Raw genomic sequence first — 27,035 nt, forward strand, 5'->3', positions numbered from 1 at the left:
ATGCAAAAATATTGAGGCAATCTTATGTTATCCAAAGTACGCTGTGGTAGGCTGTGGATGCAAAGTTTGCAATATCATCTTATCCTAAGTTCTTTCTGGGGCCTGTTCCACGTTAATCCAACACCTAATTTAGACATTTGTTCATAGAGATATTTGCATGTTGACCACCTGTCGGAGCCCGTGTTTACCACCCAAGCTTACACAGCATATGGAACCCTGTCAAAGCTTATATCACAAGCAGAAAACCCTGCGAGGAGCCTTTCACCTCTGTGTACTCGTCTCTGGTGAGTTCTTTTGATCTACACCGAAGCACCTGCACCACAAAAGACAAGGCAAGCGAGGTAAGCAACACGAGAACCAGTACAAATATGAAAAAAATTGCAACTTGTGCCATAGACCACCACGAATATTTCAGGTTTGCCAAAGGGTTCTATAGTTCATGTTTCCAGTCTTTCGACATCACAAGGGTTTCTTTTATGTTTTATGTAGTATGACCGCATCATGCCCATTTGTTAATATTGAGGCTTACAATGAGAACACCAGCCGACAGGCCCAAATTGGTAATTCTGTTTTCTGTAACAAGGGTTAATATTGCGTATGTTTGTTTGGGAATTAATCCCTCTTTCTGGTCACAGAGTGATAATTTAATGACTTTTTCTTTGTAATGGCTCTTGATGTAGGTAAAGTTTATCCAAGGTTCGATACGTACCAAGCGGTCTCTGGCTATCCGATTTTGCAAGCTAAGGATTTTGGGGCTGCCTACTGTTTTACAATTTCATGTTGTTCCTAATTTTCCTATCTTCCTACTGCGAATTCCACGACAATAATTTGACTTCGCTTGATTTCAATAACCTTTAAAGGTATAATCTGACCTTACGGTTGTCTCTTATAACCTGTGATTCACTTTATGACTATTATGTTTTCGATTGACCACTAACTCTGAGCTATGCACTGATGTTCAGCATTGGTTAGTGTTCTTTGGGAAGGAATAACTTCTACAAAATCTGTCATTGAGGGTTTCTTTTCTATCTCATGACTTTTATTCCTCGAATGCTAGGTTCTCAAGAGACTATTTTTCTTTTTCTTTTTGAGGGTTTTGTAACCATGACCAAAACCTAGTTCATGGGTTGTCGAATTGTTAGGGTTTCATACTATTAAAAGTTTGTTTCTTTCTGTTTTTTCGCATTGTTCTGTCGAAAATAATTTTAAATAAATTGTTGTTATATAACTTTTAACTTCGATCCTGTGGCCATTAAGGCCAAGGGTTCCATTTAACAGTATATGTGATTTTGTTCATACTGTGTAACATGACTTGGTATATTGTATATTAGTTGTGAGCATACATTGAATTCTTGTTTTTTTTTGTGAAGAAAAAGAGTTATTTCTGCTACAGATTCTCATGACATTCTACAGTTTTTACCGCGACTGATATTTTAATTTGATTGAATAGAGTATTGTTTAACCCTCAACTATATTATATGTTTGCGTGCTGCAATATTGAATTGAGAATTTTGTTCTTTCCCCATTAGCAGGTGTATTAATTATTAGGAAAATTTATCTGATATAATGACAAAAATCTACAATCTTTTAAAAAAAAATCATAAATTTTGTTTCGAAAATCCTAATATTCGAAAATCCGCAATCTCTGAACAATTTTCAGATATTAAATAATAAAAATCCACACTCTTAGAGCAATTTTCATTGCCGCAATGTTCGGAAAAAAGGAGAAAAGAAAATTATTATACCTGGTCTTTCTCGAGATGTTTCTTGAGGGGCAGAAGCTGTCCGCCTGTTCTTTATGGGGGAAGACCAGTCCGAGGTGAAAATATTCTCAAACTTTAGCATCGTACTTCTCTTCACTCGCCGAACTGTCTCAACAGCGTTTCATCACTGTGATCATCTTCCGACAGACCGGCCTCGCCCACTTCCTCCACTATTTTTTTTAATCGGACAAACTCTGCAAAATCAGAACCCTAATCGAGGATAAAGATGCAGCCTCCACGGGGTGATCACCTCTTTTTTTGGGGGGGAATAGAGCAGTAGCAATATTTTCACGTTGTAACTCTGCTGATTTTCAGAACGGCCGAATCAGGGGTTATCTCATACCGTAGGTGCTCTTTCTGCCTCCTTTATCTTTGGCTGAAATAACACAGAGCTCAGTGCATGCACAAAATTGGGTCAACGTGGCTTTTCCCTACACGTGGGATTAAACTAATCTCACGTCCATCAGCCGAATGATTTTGCAGCCAACACCAGAGAGAAATCAAAACCCAGCAACAATGGAGTCTCAACCGTGGGTGCCTATCGAACCCAACAAGTGCCGGAGTTTCAAAACAAAATAGAAAACGAAGATTCTTGGCACTCCCTCCCAAATGGACTCATATTCCACTTATCAATTTTCTTGGCTTCCCTGAGTTTGCAAGTGTAATCCATGTGTAATCCATGCAGACTGGTGGGTTCTGTTCGCTTTTGTGGGCGTGCACGTGTAATGTCGTGGTTATCATATTGGCACATTCCAGGGCATGATTTGGCTTTATGGTATTTTAATAAATGGCTTTGAGTTCTACAACGCACGCCTGTGGCGTCGTCGGGCAAAGGAACATATAATGCACTAAATTGAATGGCATTATTGTTTTCTCCGCTAAATATTTCTTACGGCCACACAACATAATTTAATATAAATTTTGATCCAAGGAAAAAGCGGTCCCACAAAAAGCTTTAAATTAATTTAAATGTGTGGAGTTAGTAAACCCATATTTAGCGAACTTTATATCCTCTTAGTGTAACAATTTAAATTTAATCTTGAACAACTAAATTTAACCTTGGTAAAAATTTGTGAATCGTGACATAAATGTTTTCTCTGCGAAATAACAACATAATTTACTAAATTAAACTTGGTAAAAAATTGTGAATCGTGACATAAATGTTTTCTCTGCTAAATAACAACATAATTTACTAAAAATTTTAATCTGGATTTCAGCAAGGAAAAATGTTGCCCCACAAAAAGATTTAGATTAATTTAAATGTGTGGAGTTAGTGACAGTTGGAAATTGAGCTTATTTAAAGCCCTTCCCAAAAGCAAACAAGCATTGCAGCGATTTCATCTCAGCTTCTTTAACATTGTGGTTTTGGTTTGGCTTGGCTTGTTTGACGTTCTTCATTAGTAATGTAACGCAAAGAGGAGTTGAGGAATCAACTCACTAACGCTCCTCTCAAAACGAATTTGAAATTAAAACTCACTGTGATACAGCGTCCACATGAATTGATGTCAGCTAGCTTCTTTGCCAAAAGCACGAGAAATAGTACACAAATCAAAAAAGAACATTCCCTTACGGCAGGGACTACCGGCTGCATGCAGCACTTGTTACATAAGCATCAATGTCAGTAAATCTGCATATTACACCTAGCTTATTAGGGTGCATGTGTATATACCCACATCGAATCATGCCAAACTCAACATCGGTCGGAAGTAGCACGTATTATCGCCTACGTTAAACAATTGAAACCTATGTGAATGTCCGAATTGGTTCTCCACGTGGATTTATAGCCACAGTCTAGAGTGCCAGGAAGAACACCCACGAGGTGTGGCTGAATTTTCAGAGAATGCACATTAGCGTTCTCAACAAGGTCATCGACACCACCAACGCGTTGATTCTCCGAACCTGACTGGGTTCTGTCAGCAACCCACCTGGTTCTCCATTAAATCGATTATTATAAACTATGGTCTGGTCCAAAACGTTTTTTATCCAATGCATAGACTCGTTTAGAGTGATGGATTTCTGCGTATGTCAAGCTTTTGTCAAAACGTGAATTAAAAATATCAATGTAAGTTTTGGCCATTCAACGGGTAGACTCGTTCAAAACGATGGATTGTATTAAATATGCCACTACAAAAGTCATTTATTTTCTTTATACATCATGTATTCTCAAAAAACTCTAGAGGTTTGTGGTTCAAACATATTTGCCGGATATTGTATATATTTCACAAAATATAATTTGCCATGTACATATAAAAAACAAAAGTCAAAAACATAGATAAGTTGTGCCAAGAGAGTATAAGTCCCATATAAACCAAAACCAAAAATGATGTAACAGTTCCACAATATATACAGAAAATATTAGTCTATTAGAAAAAGGAGTAGAGTTCAGCTCCATGGGAGAATGATGGTGTTCTCAGCAATGATGGTGTTGTGCTCTAGAAGATGAAAACGTATCATACTAGCAGCAGTGGTGAGTCCCTTCTTAGACATAGCGCCTGCCATGGTGTTTCTTTCTCTGTGGATATGTTGGAAAGAAATTATCTGAAATGATTGTTTAAGATGTTCAATATCACTGAGCCAGCCCACCAGATGAGGATGGGAAATGGAGATAGATTCGTTCATACCATTGATTAGATAGATTCATTCATACCATTGACAAGAGCTTGTGAATCACCAAAAATATGGATAGTCTGAATGACTAATTGTTTTTCAAACCACAATAGTCCCCATAAAGCTATGATTTCAGCACACATGTTGGTTCCATTGCCACCATACGAGTATAACTTGTATTGTTGTTTATTGTTCATACGCAACCACGCACCACAACCACATGCTCGAGCTTGTGTTGGTCCGTCGAAATATCCTATAGGGAAAATTATATATGGAGGGATGTCTCTATAACTCATGTCATTTACCTTTGTTTGCTTTTCCTCCTGTGACTCCATTCAATTGATAATATTTGAGACAATTATGCCAGTGCAAGTGTCATGCCATCAAAGATAATGGCGTTTCTAGCCTTCCACAGTTCCCAAAATGCAAAAAATGGAATAGCTTGTTGCCTTATACATCTCCTACTCCACCAAAGCAAACATTGTTCCATTGAGATGTGGTTCAGGAGAGGGAAAGAAAAAAAATTGAGATCCAATCCCATACTTGGACTGTTATCGGGCACTCCAATAGCAGATGTTGGTTTGTTCTTGTAGAGGTAATGCAGAGGGTGCATCGTCCTGGTCGATTTATACCTCTCTTCTTCAGATTTTCCCCAAGTCAGCGATTTGTCTTTCCAAACCAGCCAAATATATATGACAATCTTGTTAGGTACCTGTTACTTCCAGAACTTCCTGAACCATCATTTTTCTTGTAGATTTAATAAGATGCATAAGATGTATAGATATGTGTCCGCCACTGCTATCGAACCCTTGTGAAACAGGTCATCCCACCCGATGTGGTCTCCGCTTTCTGATTTTCGTATGCCTGATCTCTTTAATGTAGTGGTATATTGTTCCCATGCATTTGTAGGAGGGCCAATCAATCCAATATCTAACACTTTTTTCCAGATAGGAAATTTGTGAGTCCACGTTCTTATGGCATGTGCCAAATAAAAATGCCCTTGGTATTTAATTTGAACATGATGCCTTCAGATAAGTCCATATCCACGTCAACACCCATAATCCTATTTCTTCCAATGATGATGTTATTTTCTAAGCCAAATGACCAGCATATGCGCTTAAAGAACCAGTATTTGATTTTGTTAGAACCGATCCATATGAGTGAGTTAGTGTTTTTTCCAATGGGTCCATCTCTTATCCAATCCTCCGCCTTCAAGTCTCCCAAATATTTTGTCTGAATGATATCGCTCCATAGACTCTCGCTAAAGAGTGCACACCATAAAGACTTAATGAGAAGTGCCCACCCAAAATTTTGTATGTTTAGGATCCCCCAACCTCCATATTGCTTTGGAATCGTGATCCTCTCCCACCTAGTTAGATGATATTTGTGATGTTCTCCAAAGCTTGCCCATATGAAATTTGCCATAATGCTGTGAATTTTGTTGATGATAGCAGCGGGAAGACAAAATAAATGTGCCCATTATACTACTAGTTATTGCAATACAGACTATGCCAATGTGACTTTGCCACACAAAGAGAGATCGCGGTGCGCCCATCCAAAGAGTTTGTTGCAGAATTTGTCCACTATCCATAACCAGTGATTATTTTTGTAATTATTTGGTTTAATTTTGAAACCCATGTATGTCAATCCATCACAAATAGGTTGTGAGGCCACACCAAAAATATTGGCAATGTATTTAATATCCTCATGATTCCCACCTACATATAAGAGAATAGACATTCCCTCATTTATCATGAGGCTTGAAGCCACACCAAATCTGCAGAAAATGTGGTGAAGTGCAATCCATTGTGTTCTAGATAACATCCAAAAAGTCATAATATCGTCTACGAAGAAGTTGTGTGATACTTCAATACCTCTACCCAAAATTAAACATATGAAAAGGTTCTCAGTTATGGAAGCTCTAATCTTGTGGCTAAGTCCATCCCTGACAAGTATAAATAGGAGGGGCGATAGTGAACATCCCTAGCATAAACCCCTTCCAGCTCCAAAAAATTTAGAGGGATAACCATTTATGATAACCGCATATTGTACGGTGGTCACACAAGCAATGATCCATTCTATGTTGTACATATCCAGTCCAATCCTAGAAAGAATGATACATAGAAAGGCCTAGTCTACGCAGTCATACACTTTTTGCAGGTTCACTTTCATAACAATAGCCTCGAGTCTCTTCATGTGGATGGAGTGGAAACATTCTTTTGCTATCACAACTGCATCATGGATCAATTTGTAATGGAGAAAGCCATATTGTTCCTTGGAGATGTGTGTAGAGAGGGTCAACTTAAGTCATTCCACAATCATCTTTGAAATCAGTTTGTATGTCATATTACACAATGAGATGGGCATGTGATCCTTAAAAGTGTCCAACTTAGATTTCTTTGGAATGAGGGCAATGTAAGTGGAGTTGATGACGCCCGGCATGTAGCCCTGAATCTAGGAGGCTTCAGTCACATGTAATAATTTCATACCCACCAGATCAAAAAAATGTAGAAAGAATTCTACAGTCCATCCATCTGGCCTAGGACACTTATCTTTAGCAAAAGATTTGAGGACCCTGTGAATCTCATCTAAATTAATGGGCCTATATAAGAATTGATTTTGTGTCTGATCAAACATAGAAGGGTAGCCATCTGAACCCAAAATTTGGTCCTCAATCTGAGATCCCTCTTGGGCCCAATAGAAAGATTTAAAATATAAGACAACTTCCCTCTGGATGTCTGAAGTATTGTGCACTAAGTTACCATTTGTGCCCCGAATGTGCCAGATGGTGTTGATGTTCCTCCTATGATTAGCATATATGTGGAAAAATTTAGTATTTTTTCCCCTTCTTTAAGCCACAGTGCCCTACTCTTCAAACGCCAAGTGACTTCTTGAGTATGTAAAATCTTCCTTTTTTTATCCTCCAGTTCCTTCATTTTATTTATGAGAGAAAGTGAAGAGTTCCCTTTGTCCATAATCTTACCGAGTCTCACAGATTCCGCCATGATATTTTGTAATTCCCAGCACATAGATTTTTACTTGGTTCGCTCCCACATTCGAACCTTCAATTTCAGGGCCCTCAGTTTTTTATGAATGGAAAGCATGGGGGAAGTATGAGGCGTCAACTGTGTCAAGGACCAGGTGGAATGTATTAAAGCAATGAACTTGTTGTCCTCTAGCCAGATCCTGTTGAATTTAAAAGGAATTCCCAATCTCACCTCCTCGGATTTCCATCGTAATATGATGGGAAGATTATCTGAGACACAAATCTTTAGAACCTTTGTGTAAATGAAACCTAATTGTTCTAAAATATTTTCGTGGACCAGGAAACGATCTAGTCTTTTTCCAATGTGATGTTCTCTTGCCCTACCATTGTGCCATGTGGGCAACATATGGGAGGGCATAATATCCATCAAGTTGTTTTCAAAAAAAATTGTTGTAATCTGTCTACTAAAGGGTCCATTCTGCATTGTGAACCCCAACATTCTTCCCTAGACAGGGGAGCATTGAAATCTCCAGCAATTATAAGTGAACCTATCTTTAATAAATCACAAGCATCCAACCGGTCCAAAAGTTTGCTTGGTCCCTGTAAGGGGCATATAAATTAAGAAAATGGATACGATCTGCAAGACCAAGAAAATGTCATGTTAGGAAAATATATGCAAAGCATTTGTAAGTGCGCATAGATGCCCAGTGTGGATTCCATAAACCCGTTGAGCCACCAGATAGACCCTGTTAGTCAACTACTGCCATGTGCCAGTCTGGGAGCATATTTCTAAAATAATCAAGGACCGTGTGTGAGGTCGTCATGGTTTCTTGTAAAATAATGACATAAGGACAAACTTAGGAGAAGAGATTCATGAGGGAAAGAAATTTGTGCGAGTTCGCCATACCCCGCGGGTTTAGGGAAAGACACATCGCCATGGGTCATGGTAGGCGGGCGCATCTGCTCTAAGGACCCAAGGGTCAAATGATGTCCTGATGGGAATATCTAACAGTTCAAAAGATTCCGGGAAATAGATAGGTTTAATTTTAGGGTGTCCATGAAAATGTCTACTACCCTGAACCCCCCAGTGCCTGACCGTTATATTGAGGACGGAATTTGGGCTAATGGATGGAGAGGGGATGGTCGAGCCCCAATGGATGGGAAGAGCAGTTAGGTCGAGAGTGGGGTTTGCAAATAGGAATTCAATGTCACTGCCCACCGAATTTCTAGGGGAAGTTATAAGCGAGTGAGAATTGAAGGGGGTAAGGGATGACAAATGTCGGGGGTATGAGGTGATATCTCCAAAGGGCCTAATTGGGGGAACCGTCGGAGTGGTCTAGAAACGTAGGGGGCACAAGTGGTGCACCTTGAGGGGCAGTAGTGTCGGGATATATATTGGATGGTGAAGAGTAGAGGGGAAGATGAGACGGAGATGGATCCAAACGAGGGGGAGTTAGAGAAACAATTGGAGGACTTGAGTCGGTCGCACCATGGGGAAGGGAGGATAAGGGAGAAGGTGAGGAAGAGGAACGACAACGATTAATATTCAAATGAGGACATATGATCAGAAATAGGAACATTACCCGGTTGTGAGGCTACTCATACATTCTTGTGTTTCCAACCTATTCCACCATTTCCACGACCGCACCCACCTAACACCCTCCACCCTACTAATCCGTCAAAGACATCGAGCCATAAGATGTCCTGTATGATGAAAAATGAGGTAGCAGAATGAAATACTCTAGTTTTCCAGCATTTGGCGAATGTGAATTTGTTCACATGCTAAGTCAATATGCGTCGAAAGACCCCCTCAGAAACACAGTTCGACCAGGATGCATGCCACCCTTTTATCCCTTGCCCCTAAACATTGTGGGTCGACATATATGTATTTCCCTATAGGGTTTCCATTTTCGGTCAAGACTCTTATGGTCCAAATCTCGATAGGAAACCCGGGTAGTTTTACCCAAATCATTTTGTTCTTCGGTGTGTCTCCGAGGGGATTGAAGTCGATATACCATGGGTGAAGCGAGAGAAAGCTTCGTCCCTGGACCTAGGGGGTTTTGAGAATCTTCTCCAAGTCTTCTTGATGCAAAAAAATGTTTTTACACAATTTCATGAGGCCACTGATAATGGGAGTGTAACCAAAAAGTGTTTTCCGTCGAGCAAAAACCCAATCCCACATCTCCTTTTCGTGTAAATATGAGAAAACCCAGTGTCCCACAAGTGCACGCTTATGTAAACTAGTTACACAATCCAGTAGAACATCGTATCCAAAGCTCAAGAGTTTCATCTGAGGAGTCCCGATAGATTTGTTTTGGTGGTTCTCTTTTGCAAACAGGTTGGAGACGGAGGTCTACCCACGGCATTATAGTTTTGCATGGCCCGCATGTGGCAGATGGTCATCAAGAGGAAAACCTTGTAGTGGAGCTCAAGGCCACGTGGCATGCCACCCATACACTTTGGAGTGTTCAATTTATACAAGTGTAGCTCGAATGAAGGCCTCATGATCTGATGTGTCTAATTTAAATACGTATGAAAGTCCATAATCCCGATGGCATGAAATTTGGAGAAAGGCGTCGAGCTCAGCAATGATTTAAATAAAGTATCTTGCGCCCGAGGTAGACCAGTTGTGTGACATACTACTATCCAAAAAAGGGGGTAAGTAAGATCTTCCAAGGAAATGCAGGGGGCTTGTTGTGTGATTAATTGAGGACATCACGCAAATAGTCCTCGAGGTGTGTCCCGCAGAACCTCATATTCCATCAATGTTACTAAAAATGAGCAAAATACCCATGAAATAAGGACCAGACACCTCCCCGACGTCACTTCCAAAATCCCAATTAGGAAAAAATGAATGTTGTCAGTGAAAGAAGGTCGTTTACACCTAAGATTTAAGTCAACGCCAGCATCGAGAGCATGAAGTTAATACGGTGATCCAAAACATATCCGATCTTGGACCTGCCACCATAAATTTCAAGTATAAACACCCCGATCAGCTAGCCTCGAGCAATAAATTCAGATGAATTTGAAATTTCCCAGAGACGGAAGTAGAAATAATGCATCCGGCAAGTCGTCGGAGAAATTCTGCCACCCCAGAAACCATGGAAGCCTCGGGCCAGTGTATCAGGAAGATTCCCTAGCAGGTTGATGACGAAGAGATCCAGTCACCCTTCACAACAACAACAGCGACCCAGACAAATCCACCATCTATTACAGCACTGAAAACCAAAGTTCTTACAAGGTCGACAAATATTGGAAGAGATGATCCACTTCTGCCATAGAAGAGAATAATTTGTCGTTTCCAGACATGCCCCAGGATCCGGAACCGTTCCAGGGAAAAAGACCTTAATAAGATCTGTCCAAATGGGCATTTGTCCTCCTACAATGAAAATGCAAATGGTCGACAACATTGCAGTATAAAATGATAAGGGCACAAACGAAAATGATGGGGTTATCATGTCAGCATTTAGAGCAGCAAAAAGCGCCAACAATTCTAGTCCAAAGTGGAGAAAGTTCCAGACGGAAAAAACTATAGTCCCAGACCCACATGCGACAGAAATGGGCGGGAGAAACACAAAGCCATAAAGTGTCTGATAAAGTAAAAAACTACAGAATATCAAGGTGCAAAACGAATGTATTGTTTTGTTTTTTTTTTTTAATTTAGTATAATTGATAACTGGTGAGATTATCCTGAACAGATTCAGGATCAAATTTAATTGGCTGCCACTATAAACTTAGGTTAGGTGCAACAGCCTGCAAGCCGCACAATAGCAGGAAACTTATGCTTCAATAAGAGCCGAGACGTCCGCTATGGGACCGCTTATTCTTCTAGCCAAGACACAACAAGTCATATATACTCAATAAGATTTAAACCCTCATTTCGTGGGTTTCACCAGTCTAAAAAAGCCATATAGGACAAACGACAAGATTATGAAAGGGATGGATAGAAAAAATGAGAGATTATGAAAGGGATGGATAGAAAAAATGAGATCTCAAGTACATAAGATATCCAACCAGACCCGCACACTTGTTATATATAGAAATATACAGTTGGAGGTGGATATAAAAAGAGTACTTGAAAACTTGCAATATTCTTCAAAGAACATAGTCCCACATCCCCTCAAAAAACTACAGCTCCTCAGCAACCTGGTGCCGCAGCTCCACAGCATCGCCGCACTCCCCCTCAACTCCAGCTCCTCAGCAACCCGGTGCCTCAGCTCCACAGCGTCTCCGCACTCCCCCTCAACTCCAGCTCCACAGCATCACCCGAAGAAAGTATTCCTTTGGTAATTCTTCAACTTGCAATTCCTGAAATCTTGCAATCCTCTTTGAAGAACACAGTCCCACAACCCCTCAAAAAACCACAGCTCCTCAGCAACCCTGTAGCTCAGCTCCATAGCGTTGTAGCACTCAAAATTGAACTGTCGCACGGTGCAGCATTGTCAATCCTAAAATAGCCATAGATCTAATCCAAAAGGAAAAAAATTGATTTCTCTTTTGCATTGTTGACATCGGATAATGATAAATTTAGATAGTTTGCCAATTGAAATCCGACATGATTGAAAATAACCAACTCTTGCCACCTGGCCTTGTCGTAGCCTTGACAAGCATTTGAATTTTGTGCGCAACAGGAAGGATTTCAAGTGGTTATCCCTGTCAGAAAAATTCATTGTCTTTACCGGAGTTGTTTATAATGCGATTTTTTTGGAGATTCTCGTGACGGAATTCGGCGGAAGAAATTGAGGTTAAATCTTGATTTGTTGCAGTTAAAATGGTTTTTTAACTGCATATTTGGATTCAGCACCCTGGAAAACCTCTGGGACGCTTTCATTGTGCAGAAACTAGCTATCAAACTTGCGATTCCAATAAATGCATGCTGGATTTCGACCGGAAAAACCGGCCGAAAAAACTTTCAAAAAGTCATGTTATAGACAACTGCGTCTTTACCACCCTCGTAGAAAAGGATCCAAACAATATAGTGCAAATGGTTAAAGGTAAATTCAACAGTCAACTACATTGACCGCATTTGGTTAATAATGGTTTTACGTTTAAGATTTGGGAGTGAATTTCGAATTATTTCTTCTATTCCAGAAGCACTGACAACAACGTGAGGAGGTAATTGGCCTATCTATCATGTGGAACTAGTAACCCCATTGATGATTGCTCACATTGCGATCATTATTGGAATCGCATCATAAAACGTCTCACAACCACGAAACACAAAATCACACGTAGTGGTATTGTCTAACTGCTGCATTTACAATAGCCAATTTTGTCCATTACTTTCATAGAAAGGTGTTGTGTAGTGAATCTAATGTTTTGTTTATTCTAGGATTGGAATCCATGAATGTGGCTAAAGGCAGTTGATAAAGGCAGTTGCAAATTTAATAGGAAACATACAAATAGTGTTGGATGACACTATAATAATGATGATGATAATAATGATGACAATTTGTATGGCCATACTCCATGAGTCTTTGTGCGGAGATTTCACTTTCTGGAGGAAGCTTCCTCCACACAATGGAACATAATAATATTAATGTCCCCTTCGCCTACATAAAGGACTTGCAACCATGTTAGTTATGGATTCATTGGGCAAAGAAGTAGCGTAACAATGTCAGTATTGATGAAATGACCGCTCACAAAATTATTATTATTATTTTGTTTAAATCAATTGTCAAGCATTGATAAATACTTAAAATAAAATGCTCTACATCACTAGAATTATTGATGAGGCTCATCAATAGATAAATTATATGGGACTTAATGCCACTCTCTAGCTTAGAATCATAGATTAGCTACTAAAATTATTTATGTTTTTCTTAATTTGCAAGTCTTTGAATGATTGGTTAGTTTTTCTTCCATTAGTTGGAGAAGTAGATCAGTGTTACAGTAGTGAAATAAAAGACTTTAGAAAATCTTGTGACAGTGGCCTCATCCTCATCTCCCTCATGGGATCATGGTTTGAGGGCCCCACTCTCACAGCCCCAAAAACAAAGTTATCTTTTGGTTATTACATAGCTTAGGGTTTCTTGTTGAGTAGGTCATTGTTCATGATTTCTTAGAAGCACTTGAAATTGTCATTTTGGTTTCTTAAGTTTGTTGTAGATTAGAAAGCATTCCATTCCATAGATTTGATCCACTAGCCATCAATAAATCAGTTTCTCAAATTCAACTCATATTTTCCACATTTACATAAAGTTGTGCATAAATGAAGAAATGAATATGTGTTGTTGCAAGAGTTATTGATCTGTAGGGAGAAATCATTCCAACAGCCTCATCTAAGTCTTCTCCACCTCTCGCCAAACCTTACCAACCACCAATTTGGATTTCTATTTTGTAGCCGCCATGATCAAATCCAACCATCCTAAATAGTTGGGTTGATCCTTGGGTAATGTGCACCTTCCCCATACCTTATTCCACCATCATACAGTTTCCCAGCACTTCCTTTCACCTTCCCTACCTTCCTACAACTTTCAGCTAAGTTTCATGTAGTAAACCAGGACATCCTATAGTAACTACAAGAAATCTTGTAGCAACTACAAGAAACCTTGTAGCAACCTGTTTTATATTGTTTTGGACATAAATAATGATCAAAGCCTAGGGTAGCCCTTCAACTTGACCTCCATACACCTCAATGCCATTTTTGGCCAATTTTCCCATACCTTCCTCCCCTGCAAAAGATCAGCTTGATTAGTTTAACATTTACATTTCTAAATTGAAGACCAAAAGACTCTTTTTTGCAATATTTAGTTAATGCATGCATACATCAATCTTAGCAATGTTAGGATCGTTTCCATGCCTACTTAGTCTAGATAACCAGATGATAGAATGCAAGGTTAAATTAAGTTTGTTCTGCAAGTAATGTGTGTTAATTCCCAGCTAGGTGATTTCATGTCATTTTCGTAGCACTTTCTATTCAACACTTTCATTTCCTTAACATAGACAAGCATTTACTGTCTACATTAAAGATAGCTTTACATTCACTGTTAGTAGTCAGCCTCCTTCTAGTCAATAGAAGACTAGTTTGAAAAACCCTAGTGGTCTATCGCCCCAGTTGAGAAGTGACAAGAGTAGATTGTTGCATCTGTTGTGCATATAGCATTGTCACCTCCAAGTTTGTACGAACCCCGAGTTAACCTAATAAGGGTCTAACTTAGAGGAAATGGGAATATCTTATAAAATATATTATTTTAAGGTTATTGAGGTTCTTAGGGTTATATTCAATTAAATTTTTAATTGTTAATATTAATGAGTAAACTAAATATTATTACAGTTAAATAGTAATTAAATTAACATTGTTTATTAAGGGCTCACTCTATTAAACAATTAATCAATTATTATTATTTTAAGGTTATTAAGGGACTAAGAGAAATTCTAAATGGTTAAATGAAAATTTAGTAATAAGGTTTATCATCCTTTAAAAATCTTTTAATAAAATAACATGTTAATAATGTTGATTACATAAGGCTTAAAGAGATTCTTACTATCCTTATAGATGGTTATCTAATCATAATAGGAGAACAATAGAAAGGTTAAATAGAACTAAAATCCAAGAGCAGAGACAGGATGAGGGATAATCAAGGTCAACAGACAAGAGAAGAACATTGAATAAGAGGCAGGGGCAGGGCAGGAGCAGGGGAGGGCGGGGTTGGCTAGGATGAAAGGACAGGGATCTGACATCTACTAATATTCCATCTGTCATCTCTATTGAGATTCTTAGGCCTTTTTCAATTTCTATGGCCTCCCTAAACTTTCAGTGATGAAAGGGGCAATCTTGGCAAAACACGGGCCTATTCAATGCATACCTGATGTTTAGTTTTTTCTGCATGTTCTGTCAGGGCAGAAGACCGGGTCCTCCCATGTTTATCTGTTGAGTGTCCATGAATCCTTTGATTAATAGAGCGTCCAGTCTCACCAACGTAGGGGGTCCCACAAGAACATGGAATAACATAAACACCTTTCATCTCCTTGGGGTCGATGGGGTCTTTAACAGATCCAAGAGAGCTACAGATGGTGTTAAGGGGTCTAAATGAAGAGGACACTTTATGTTTCTTAAGGATTCTTGCAATTTTATCAGTATTCCCTTGGATGAATGGGAGATGAACACCTGGGACCTTATCCTTAGGGTCTTTCTTGACCTTGGGACACTGGCTGGCTTTAAGGAAAGCTACCAGACCTTGGTGTCTACTGTAACCATTATAAAAAAAAACATTAAGGAGGTGGGCTTTCTCCTTCTCAAGGTTCTTCCCATTTGAAATTCTCAGTGCACGAGTCGCTAGCGTGTTGAGAACACCCAACTTTTGAGCAGGGAAATGATGGGAACTGGCATGAAGATACTGCTCAGTATGAGTTTTCTTCCTAAACACTTGGTGGGAGAAAGAACCGTCATCATTTTTTGAAATGAGAACATCCAGGAAAGGCAAACAACCATCAACTTCTTGCTCCATGGTGAACTTAATATAGGGGGATTGATTGTTGAGATGTTGGAAAAAGAGATCCAACTCCTCCTGGCCATGAGACCAGATAACATCAGTGTCGTCAACAAATATTTTCCAAAGATTGGGCAAGAGTCGCGCTGAGGCTAATGCCCTGGATTCAAAGTCTTCCATAAAAATATTAGCAACAACCGGTGACAGGGGCGAGCCCATGGCCACCCCACAGGTATGTTCATAGAATTCACCTTCGAAGCTGAAGAAAGTGGACGTGAGACAAATCTCGACTAAATGAGTGGTATCAGGATTGGTTAGGCGGTTGATGACCTCAATGGCCTCCTTTATAGGAATGCACGTGTAAAGGGAGACCACATCGAAACTCACAAGAATGTCATCAGGGTCGATTTTTATGCCCTTAAGCTCATTAACAAAAGACGAAGAGTCTTTAACGAATGACTCTGTGAGTCCCACAAGGGGTTTAAACTTCGAGGCCAGGTATTTAGCAAGGAGGTAGGTTGGACCTCCTATGGTATTGACAATAGGCCTGAGGGGAGCCCCTTCCTTGTGAATTTTTGGAAGCCCATAAATTCTTGGAGTGATGGGGCTACTCTCAATTAGCTTATGGCAAAAAGAACCCACCGTGCTACTAGATTTAATAGCTAGAGCGACCGTTCTGGAGATCTTTTTTAAGGGATTCTTGTTCAGCTTTTTATAGCTACCACTTTTACATAGATGATCCAACATCTTCTGGCGATAATCATCTTTATTAAGGATGACAACAACCCCTCCTTTGTCAGCTTTAAGAACCATGATTTCCTTGTTCTGGTTCAAGGATTTCAGGGCTTCGAATTCAGCCTTACTAATATTGCTTCTAGGGGGCTTTGCCTTCCTTAGGAAAACAACGCAGTCTTGCGTAATAGTGTCCTTAATATTGTCAGGTAAGCACTTAATCCCGGACTCAATGTCGCACATGATGTCTTCCACCGGGATCTTCTTTGGAGTAAGTGCAAAATTTAAACCTTTCTCAAAAAGGCTAAAGACAGAGGGGGGAAAGGAAAATTTAGAGAGATTAACGACTTTATTATTCTGAGAAAAATGATTATTATTATTATTATTATTATTATGTTCCATTAACACATTATTGTTTGTAGTGATGTTGTAAGTATTGTTATTACTAATATTATTATTCTTAAAAGAAAAATCTAAATCATTTAACTGAATAGAATTATAATTACCAGATTTATTAAACCTACTGTCCGAATTAGATGAGGGCAGAACAAAGCAGGCTTCTGAACGTTGGTTGGGAGGACGCTGGTTGGGAGAACTGGAGGAGGCTAGACCGGTCTTAAGACAATGCTACGGATGCTGGATGAGAGAGCCTACATCATTATACTGCGGAGACAGAACAGAGATAAGAGTTGTGAGGACACCCTTATCCGCAGTCAAAAGATCTTGTGGGGAGGACCGCACTGATTCAACGAGAAGGTATGGTTTGTTAAGTTGAACAGAAGAGGAGTGCTCCATATTTTGACCAGATCCGCAGGGTGGGCTATGAGCAGAGGGAGAACGAAGGTTAAATGCAGACCCTAAATTGGAGGAACGACTAGCAGGAAGGCTGACGTACGAGATTAATGACTGGTCATTGATTTCTGCGGAGGCTATCATCAGAGGAGGGGAAGTGCAGGGTGAGGAACGAAGCTTATGGATATTGGTTGGATCTAAATGTGAAGGAGTCGTGCGTGGGGATTCAACTAAGTGAGAGAGCTGAACAGGGTCAAAAGCAGGAGTCAAAGAGGAAGGGGTAGGCGATGAGATATCTGGGGATCCAGCCGTTACCTTTGAACCCACTAGCATAACTGGATGCGTCAGGGAGCTGTCAGCACTAGAATGATGGTTAACCCATGACCTCAGAGCAGAGAGCTGGTTAATAAAAATACGGCTGGGGGACGACTTTCCCAAGGGAAAAGGAGGATCACCATGTGTCGAGGATTTCTCGGACAGCTTCTGAAACTTCATAGTCTGCTTCTGTTTCCAAAGTTCCTCCATCCGCAGCAATTTGAGAGCAGAACAAGCATAAACTCTGGCCCATAGGGAGGAGGACATAATGCCGGAAAGTTCAAGATGCAAAGTGAGAATACTCCAAGAAAGATGATCCAGAACCCTTCTAACCCTGCAAATTTCTGATCGCAGCAAAGCTAGACTAGCTTTCAGAAAGACACGATGGTTCCTAGGAATGTTGAGGCGATGATTAATCAGGGCAAAAACTGGGATGATAGAGGAATCTCTGCATCTCTTAAGGAACATCAAATCTGACTTCAACTTCGAAACCTGCAAGCATGCCCGTTCAAATTGATGAACCTTAGTTGCAGTGGCCCTTCCGTGCGGGGATGTAATTATTGAGTCGAGGCTTTTGTGATCCATATCAATGTTGAGAAGATTTTTCGGCGAAATCACATCATGATATATTTGTCGACGCGTTTCGAACCAACAAGTGTGGTTCATTGTCAGGACAAGTTGAAGAATCAGACTAAGGCAACAAATTAAGTAGAGAGAGCAGACCATCCAAGGGCTATATTGGACCACGAATGACTATATTTGACCATGAAATGGCTAAGTTTGACCAGGAAATTGTACTTGGACCGAGGGATATGGATAGGGAAAGTTAGTTTGGTTAATTTTATTATTAAATTTAATAGTTTATAATAAATCAAGAAGGTTCACTTAATTGGTAAGTTAGAGTAAATTTAATTTAACCATTCTTTGACTTTTTCTATTAAGTTTGAAGCCTCTTTAATTATATTATATTACTGATTAACTAAATCTTAGTTTTAACTCCATATAATTAAGGAGTATAAAATAATATATATATATTATTAATGTTAAAGTTGTATAAATTTAAATTAATCTTATTAATAATAAAGGAATTAATAAGAAAGATTAAAAAATTAACCTAATAAGGGTCTAACTTAGAGGAAAGGGGAATATCTTATAAAATATATTATTTTAAGGTTTTTTTTAGAGAAAAAAAAGCAGAAATGCATTATATTAAGACAATATAAAAGCCATCATAAGATACATAATGGTGGCATATGAAGCCACTTCCAGGATGTTTGAGAAAGCATCTGTGGGCAGATGATCAAAACAGTCTCAAAAAGCAGGCAGCATGTGGACATATTCCATCACATTTGAAGCAGTATTAAAACAAGTCTCAAAAAGCAGGCAGCATGGGACATATTCCATCACATTTAAAGCAGTATTAGGGGTATACATATTCGGAGTGCCTTATTGAAAGACAACAACATCGATTTTCAAAAAGCAGAAATCATTGAGATTCTTGAGGTTATTGAGGTTCTTAGGGTTATATTCAATTAAATTTTTAATTGTTAATATTAATGAGAGTAAACTATATATTATTACAGTTAAATATTAATTAAATTAACATTGTTTATTAAGGGCTCACTGTACTAAACAATTAAACAATTATTATTATTTTAAGGTTATTAAGGGACTAAGAGAAATTCTAAATGGTTAAATGAAAATTTATCAATAAAGTTTATCATCCTTTAAAAATATTTTAATAAAATAACATGTTAATAATGTTGATTACCTAAGGCCTAAAGAGATTCTTACTATCCTTATATATGGTTATCTAATCATAATAGGAGAACAGTAGAAAGGTTAAATAGAACTAAAATCCAAGAGCAGAGACAGGATGAGGGATAATCAAGGTCAAAAGACAAGAGAAGAACACAGAATAAGGGGCGGGGGCAGGGCAGGAGCGGGGGAGGGCGGGGTTGGCTAGGATGAAAGGGCAGGGATCCAACATCTGCTAATCTTCCATCCGTCATCTCTATTGAGATTCTTAGGCCTTTTTTCAATTTCTATGGCCTCCCTAAACTTTCGGTGATGAAAGGGGGCAATCTTGGCAATAACATGGGCCTCTTCAATGCATACGTGATGTTTAGTTTTTTCCGCATGTTCTGCCAGGGTAGAAGACCGGTTCCTCCCATGTTTAATGTCTGCTGAGTGTTCATGAATCCTTTGATTAATAGAGCGTCCAATCTCACCAACGTAGGGGGTCCCACAAGAATAGGGAATAACATAAACACCTTTCATCTCTTTGGGGTCGATGGGGTCTTTAACAAATCTAAGAGAGCTACGGATGGTGTTAAGGGGTCTAAATGAAGAGGACACTTTATGTTTCTTAAGGATTCTTGCAATTTTATCATAACTTTCCCTATCCATATCCCTCAGTCCAAGTACAGTTTCCTAGTCAAACTTAGCCGTTTCATGGTCAATTATAGTCGTTCCTGGTCCAATATAGTCCTTGGATGATCTGCTCTCTCTATTTAATTTTCCACCTTAGTCTGATTCTTCAACTTGTCCTGACGATGAACCACACTTGTTGGTTCGAAACGTGTCGACAAATATATCATGATGTGATTTCGCCGAAAAATCTTCTCAAAATTCATAATTGTTGTATATTGAGAGACATGATTGTGTTCATTCTCATGCACTTTGGATTTCATTGAGAATAGAGAGCTTCTATTTAACTAGATTTATTATTGATGTCTTCTCAAGTTTCTCCTTACGTCTAATACGTCTATGTTTTTCATAATTATTAATCCCAAGTCATAATTCCATATAAACTTAATTAGGTTGAAGAACTCAATGCTAGAGAAAGACTCTCTAGCCCATATAATTAACAAAGAAACTTTAGGCATGTTTCCCCAAGAGATTGGAGCTTGTTTTGAGACACTTCACCTAAGAATCCCTATATATTGTCCAACCAAGGAAATTCCAAAGGATATTGTTAGGCCCCTATACTACTAGTGTAACCCCTTATTGTTATTAGTACAACCCACTTATTATATTGATGTACCCATGTAGTGCCCATATTGTTACTATTGTGCCACATAGAAGCCCACTATTGTTACTGTTGTGCCCTACAATATTATTGTTATGTAGGCTTTGATTGTATTGGGACCACTTAGACTCCTATATATAAAAGGAGGTATTTTCATTTGTATCATCCAAGAATTGTTCATTTATGTAATGTAAAGGAGGTTGCCCCCTCGAAGAGGCTGAATTCTAAGGCGTTGATCTTTCTTTTCTATCTTTTCTTGAGCTGGTTTCATAACATTTGGTATCAGAGCTTTGGATTCTAGGGTTTCGCTGCTCCAAACAGGTCATCGTGGAATTTTCGGTATAACTTTTTTTCTGTGACGTTTCAGAATTCGCAAAAAAACCCCATTTGAGAAGAAATCGCGCTAAACCTTGGGTCTGAATTTCAGAGCTTTTCGCGTGATATTTTCGGAGATATGATCTGAGGAAGTTGGTCTTTTTGTAGACTCCTGAATTACACTCAAAACAGGTGACCTGGGGAAAATCGTCATAACTTTCTTTCTGAGCATCGGATTGAAATTTCGTAAGAAGGTACAGAAAGAGGACGGACTGTAGTTTTATTTTATATATTTTTCAGAGTCAAAGGTGGAAACAGTGACACGTGGAACTTCGTACAAGTTCGCTCTTCTGAACTAGTCTATAATCAGGTCACTGCGGGAGATTGTGCATAACTCTTTCTTGGAGAATTCAATTTGGATCAGACTAGTGGCATTGGAAAGAGGACATAGAAGGCTACTACAGGTCAAAATTTCAGAACTGGATGATTCGAAATTACAGAGATACATCAGATTCAATATCAGGCTTCTACAAAGAAAAAAAAGGTGTGTAGTTTTTTTTTAAATTTTTGCATAAGCTTGGTTTGAAGGAATTCAAAGGACATAGTAAAGCATTATTATCGGTAACTGATGCCCCGAGGAAAGAAAATGCAAACACCTAGTAAGGAACCTGAAAGCTCTAGCATGACTCATGAAGAAGAGGAAGAAATGCTACATGATATATCAAAATTACAAGAACAAGTGCAACAAATGTCACGCTCACAAAAGCTAACAGATGCTAAGATAAGTGGCGTGGAATCTAAGATAAAGGGCATGGAAGCTAATATGGATGGCATGGAAGCTAAGGTGAATGGAATGAACGGTAAAATTGATGGCATGGATGATAAGATGGAAGAATTGAAGATAAATATGAATAAGTTGCTACAAGAAATGGTCACTAAGGGTGAAAGAAATGTTAATCATGATTCCATAGACTCTAATGTTGGATCGAAGGTCACCATGTAAAGGAAACTCATGATGAGAACAAAAGAAATGTTAATCATGATTCCATAGACTCTAATGTTGGATCGAAGACTCACCATGTTCCAAAAATCGATATGAGGAAGTTTGATGGCAAGGATCCTGCCACATGGATATTACAGATGGAGCAATTCTTCGATCTCAATAATGTGCAAAACACACAAAAGGTACGTATGGCAACTGTATATTTGGAACCAAATCAGTTTGTATGGTATCAATGGCTTTTTTCTCGTAAAAAATTTATCACTTGGGCAATTTTTACGGAAGAATTGATAGCACATTATGAGGATACAAAAAGCAACACTTTTTTTAGCCAATTGATAAGTCTCAAACAAAAGGGTTCAATAATGGAGCACATTGAGGAGTTCCAAAAATTGAACATAAGGGTAAAAGATATTCCAGAGGAGCATAGGATTGATGTGTTCATAGGGTCTTTAAAGGATAATATCCAACATGATGTTCGCCTTTGGGAACCTGATTCATTAGAGAAGGCATTCAGGTTAGCAAGAAAAATGGAAAGCAAAATTATGGCAACTAGGAAGCATACCACTCACAACTATAAAGACGGAAGTGTTGTTGCCCCTAGTCTTCCACAACCTACAAGGTTGACACCACAACAATTGGAAGAAAAAGAGCAAAAGGGCTTTGTTACAATTGTGATAGCAAATACACAAAAGGTCATAAGTGTGCTGAGAAGAAATTATTCTACATAGATTGTGAAGAGGAAGAAGAAAAGGAGCAAGAAAGGTCAAAAGAAGAGGATATACTCCAGGAACAAAGCCTAGATGAAGAACAAATAAATCCGACCATATCTTGTAATGCATTGGCTGGAATTACCACTCCTCAAACCATCAAGATAGAAGGACAAATCAAGAAGAAAAAGGTAATAGTGTTGATTGATTCAGGAAGCACCCACAATTTTATTCATTGTAGGGTAGCAAAAGAATTGAATTGCTTCCTATATCCAGCACCAGAGTGTCAAGTGATGATTGCAAATGGAGGAACAATAAATTGCTCTGGAAAGTGCCATAATATCAAGCTATCCATGGGAGAATATGTATTGACTAGCCCAATGCTTTCCATTCCAATGGGAGGTGCTGATGTTGTACTAGGAGTCCAATGGCTACAATCCTTGGGTACAATAGCTTTTAATTTTCAAGAACTTTTCATCAAATTTTCTACGGAAGGAAAGGAAGTTGAATTAAGGGGTATTGCAGGGAAACCAGGAAAGATAATCAGCTCTAATGGCATGACAAAGCTTCTAAAAAAGGAGCAAAGAGGTGTAATTGCACAATTATGTTCGCTAGATGTTTCCACATTGGAATCATCTATTTCTCCAGATCTCCAAAAAGTCCTGGACAATCATTCCAAGGTATTTGAGACTCCCAAAGGTCTCCCACCTATGCGTGATCATGATCATGCTATTCATCTGATTCCAGGAAGTGTTCCTCCAAACATCAGGCCGTACAGATATCCCTATGTCCAAAAAAGTGAAATTGAACGTATGGTTGCAGAAATGCTAGAGGCTGGTATAATTCAACCGAGTCAAAGTTCTTTCTCTGCTCCAGTAGTATTGGTGCACAAGAAGGATGGATCATGGCGCATGTGTCCAGATTATAGGGAGCTCAACAAGCTCACTATTAAAGATAAGTTCCCCATTCCTGTCATTGATGAATTACTGGATGAATTGCATGGATCAATTTACTTCACCAAGTTGGATCTTCGTTCAGGATATCATCAAATCAGAATGAAGATTGAAGACATTCCGAAAACGGCATTTAGAACTCATGAGGGTCATTATGAATTTTTGGTCATGCCTTTTGGCCTTACCAATGCACCTTCAACATTTCAAGGTTTGATGAATTCAATTTTCAAACCATTCCTTAGAAAATTTGTGTTAGTATTTTTTGATGATATACTAATCTACAGCAAGTCTTGGAAGGATCATGTTGAACATGTTGACAGGGTGCTACAACTATTGGAGGAGAAACAATTATATGCCAAAAGATCCAAATGTTTCTTTTGGAGTCCAGGAGGTGGAATATTTGGGTCATATTGTATCTCATGAAGGAGTTAAGGTAGACCCTAGCAAAATTAAAGCCATTAAGGAATGGAAAATCCCCACATCCATAAAGCATCTGCGAGGATTTCTTGGGTTGACAGGGTATTATCGCAAGTTTGTTAAGAATTATGGGAGAATAGCAGCACCTCTAACAACATTATTGAAGAAAGATGCATTTTCATGGACTCCGGAAGCAACAAAGGCCTTTGAACATCTTAAAGAGGCAATGTGCCAAGCACCGGTCTTAGCTACACCGGACTTCACAAAAACCTTTATTGTGGAATGTGATGCTTCAGGAAATGGAATTGGTGCTGTTCTAATGCAAGATGAAAGACCCATTGCTTTTGAAAGTCGTCCAATCAAGGGAAAGTTTTTAAGAAAAGCTATTTATGAGAAGGAAATGTTGGCAATACTCCATGCACTTAAGAAATGGCGACCCTACCTAATGGGAAGACACTTCAAGGTAAAAACGGATCATGATAGCCTTAAATACTTTTTAGAACAAAGATTATCCTCTGAAGAGCAACAAAAGTGGGTCACAAAGATGTTGGGTTATGACTTTGAAATCATCTACAAAAAAGGGAAGCAAAATGTGGTGGCAGATGCACTCTCAAGAAAGGATGAGGATGTGGAAGCATTGTTGTGCGCCATTTCTATTATCCAACCAGATTGGATAAATGAAGCAAGGGAGGAATGGAAGAATGACGAAGAAGTGTGGGCACTTATTCGAAAGCTACAACAAGATTCCAGTACGTCTGATACATTTAGCTGGAAAAATGATTCGTTATGGTACAAAGATCGCTTATACCTCTGTAAGAATTCCCAGCTAAAACAAAAGATTCTTATGGAATTGCACACTTCTCCCTTAGGAGGGCACTCAGGATTTTTAAAAACTTACCACAGGGTTAAGAAGGAATTTTTTTGGGATGGCCTTAAATCAGATATTCAAAAGTTTGTGGCAGAATGTTTGGTTTGCCAACAAAATAAAGTTGAAACAATTAAGACACCAGGTCTATTACAACCTTTATCCATTCCAAGCCAACGTTGGGAGGAGGTTTCAATGGATTTTATCACAGGTTTACCCAAGTCTGAGGGAAAGAGTGTCATCATGGTGGTAGTTGACAGACTTACCAAGTATGCACACTTTTGTGCATTATCACATCCATTTAAAGCCAGTACAGTTTCTACTGCATTTATGGAAACAATTCAAAAGCTACATGGAAACCCAAAGATTATTGTAAGTGACAGAGATCCCATTTTCACTGGAAATTTTTGGACAGAATTATTTTCTCGTCTTGGTACTCAGTTAGCTCATAGCTCATCTTATCTCAATCTGATGGGCAAACTGAGATAGTAAACGAATGTTTGGAAGGATATCTTCGTTGCTTTGTATCTGATAAACAGACACAATGGGTCAAATGGTTGCCTCTGGCTGAATGGTGGTATAACACTTCCTTCATACAGCAACAAAAATGACCCCATTTATGGCACTTTATGGGTATCAACCACCATCCATCACATCATATTTAAGAGAAAATTCTAAGGTTCGGGCAGTGGAACATCACATCGAACATCAACAACAAGTCCTCCAACTCTTAAAGGATAACCTTGTGTTGGCACAGAATAGAATGAAACAACAGGCAGATCAACATCGCAGTGAAAGAAGTTTTGATGTAGGTGATTGGGTATTCCTACGGCTACAACCATATAAGCAAATGTCCCTCAAGCAAGCTAAGAAGGATAATAAATTATCACCAAAGTATTATGGTCCGTACAAGGTGTTGCAAAAGATTGGTACTATGGCATACAAATTGGAGCTTCCTGCAGCTTCTCGATTGCACCCAGTTTTCCATGTTTCATGCTTAAAGAAGGTTATAGGCGACAATCTCCCAGTTCAAACAATATTGCCAGAACTTGACGAGGAAGGAAAAATTATATTGGAACCGGAAGCAGTTATAGAAACAAGAACTCGAAAACTACGAAATCGATCAATTTCAGAGTACCTTATCAAGTGGAAGAACTTATCCGCTGAAGATTCCACATGGGAGGATGAGAATTTTATGCAGAAATATCCAGAACTACTCAAGCATTGAGGACAATGCTTTTTGAAGGAGAGGGGCATGTTAGGCCCCTATACTACTAGTGTAACCCCTTATTGTTATTAGTACAACCCACTTATTATATTGATGTACCCATGTAGTGCCCATATTGTTACTATTGTGCCACATAGAAGCCCACTATTGTTACTGTTGTGCCCTACAATATTATTGTTATGTAGGCTTTGATTGTATTGGGACCACTTAGACTCCTATATATAAAAGGAGGTATTTTCATTTGTATCATCCAAGAATTGTTCATTTATGTAATGTAAAGGAGGTTGCCCCCTCGAAGAGGCTGAATTCTAAGGCGTTGATCTTTCTTTTTTATCTTTTCTTGAGCTGGTTTCATAACAGATATATAGACAAAGATAAACAACATGTGAAATACAACACTTGAGACAAACAAATCAAAAGCCAAAAATCACCTTCCCTTGACTAAATTCAAGATGATGACACTAATATCAGGATACATATTGTAGATGATAGAAACTTAGACCAAGAACCTTAACCAAATTTCATTGAATATCTCTCAAATCTAGAATAAAATAACTAGAATTCCAAACAAGTGGCCCAAATGCTAAGATAATCCTAACCTAGAAATTTGAGGTTTCCCCTTAAATCCAAAACATAGATGAAATAGACACCAAATATTGACTACACCATTATCACACAATGTTGATGGTTAACTTTGCAATGACATTCAAGAGGCAGAGTTATGATTATGGCTTGCATTGTTGGAGAGGTAGGAGGTTATCCTTATGAGTCTGATCCCTTTGTGAGAAGTTTGATATGCTTGGTGTTCAATCATGTGAGAGTTAGTGCATGCTTGACATGTCCTTTCACCCTGCACCTAATTTTAACCAACACGATGATGATGTTATTA

At 38.8% G+C, this 27,035-nt stretch overlaps 1 pseudogene; it reads right to left on the minus strand.

Annotated features, from left to right (window-relative positions):
- The window catches only part of LOC149182380 (uncharacterized), a 34,802-nt pseudogene extending 18,039 nt beyond the window's left edge, over positions 1-16,763 (minus strand).
- Between the last annotated feature and the right edge of the window lie 10,272 nt (positions 16,764-27,035).

This window comes from Pinus tabuliformis, chromosome 3_2 (genome assembly GCF_031772625.1).
Source record: "Pinus tabuliformis cultivar Carrire ecotype Pingquan chromosome 3_2, CPIR1, whole genome shotgun sequence".
In the NCBI taxonomy this organism is placed as follows: Eukaryota; Viridiplantae; Streptophyta; class Pinopsida; order Pinales; family Pinaceae; genus Pinus; species Pinus tabuliformis.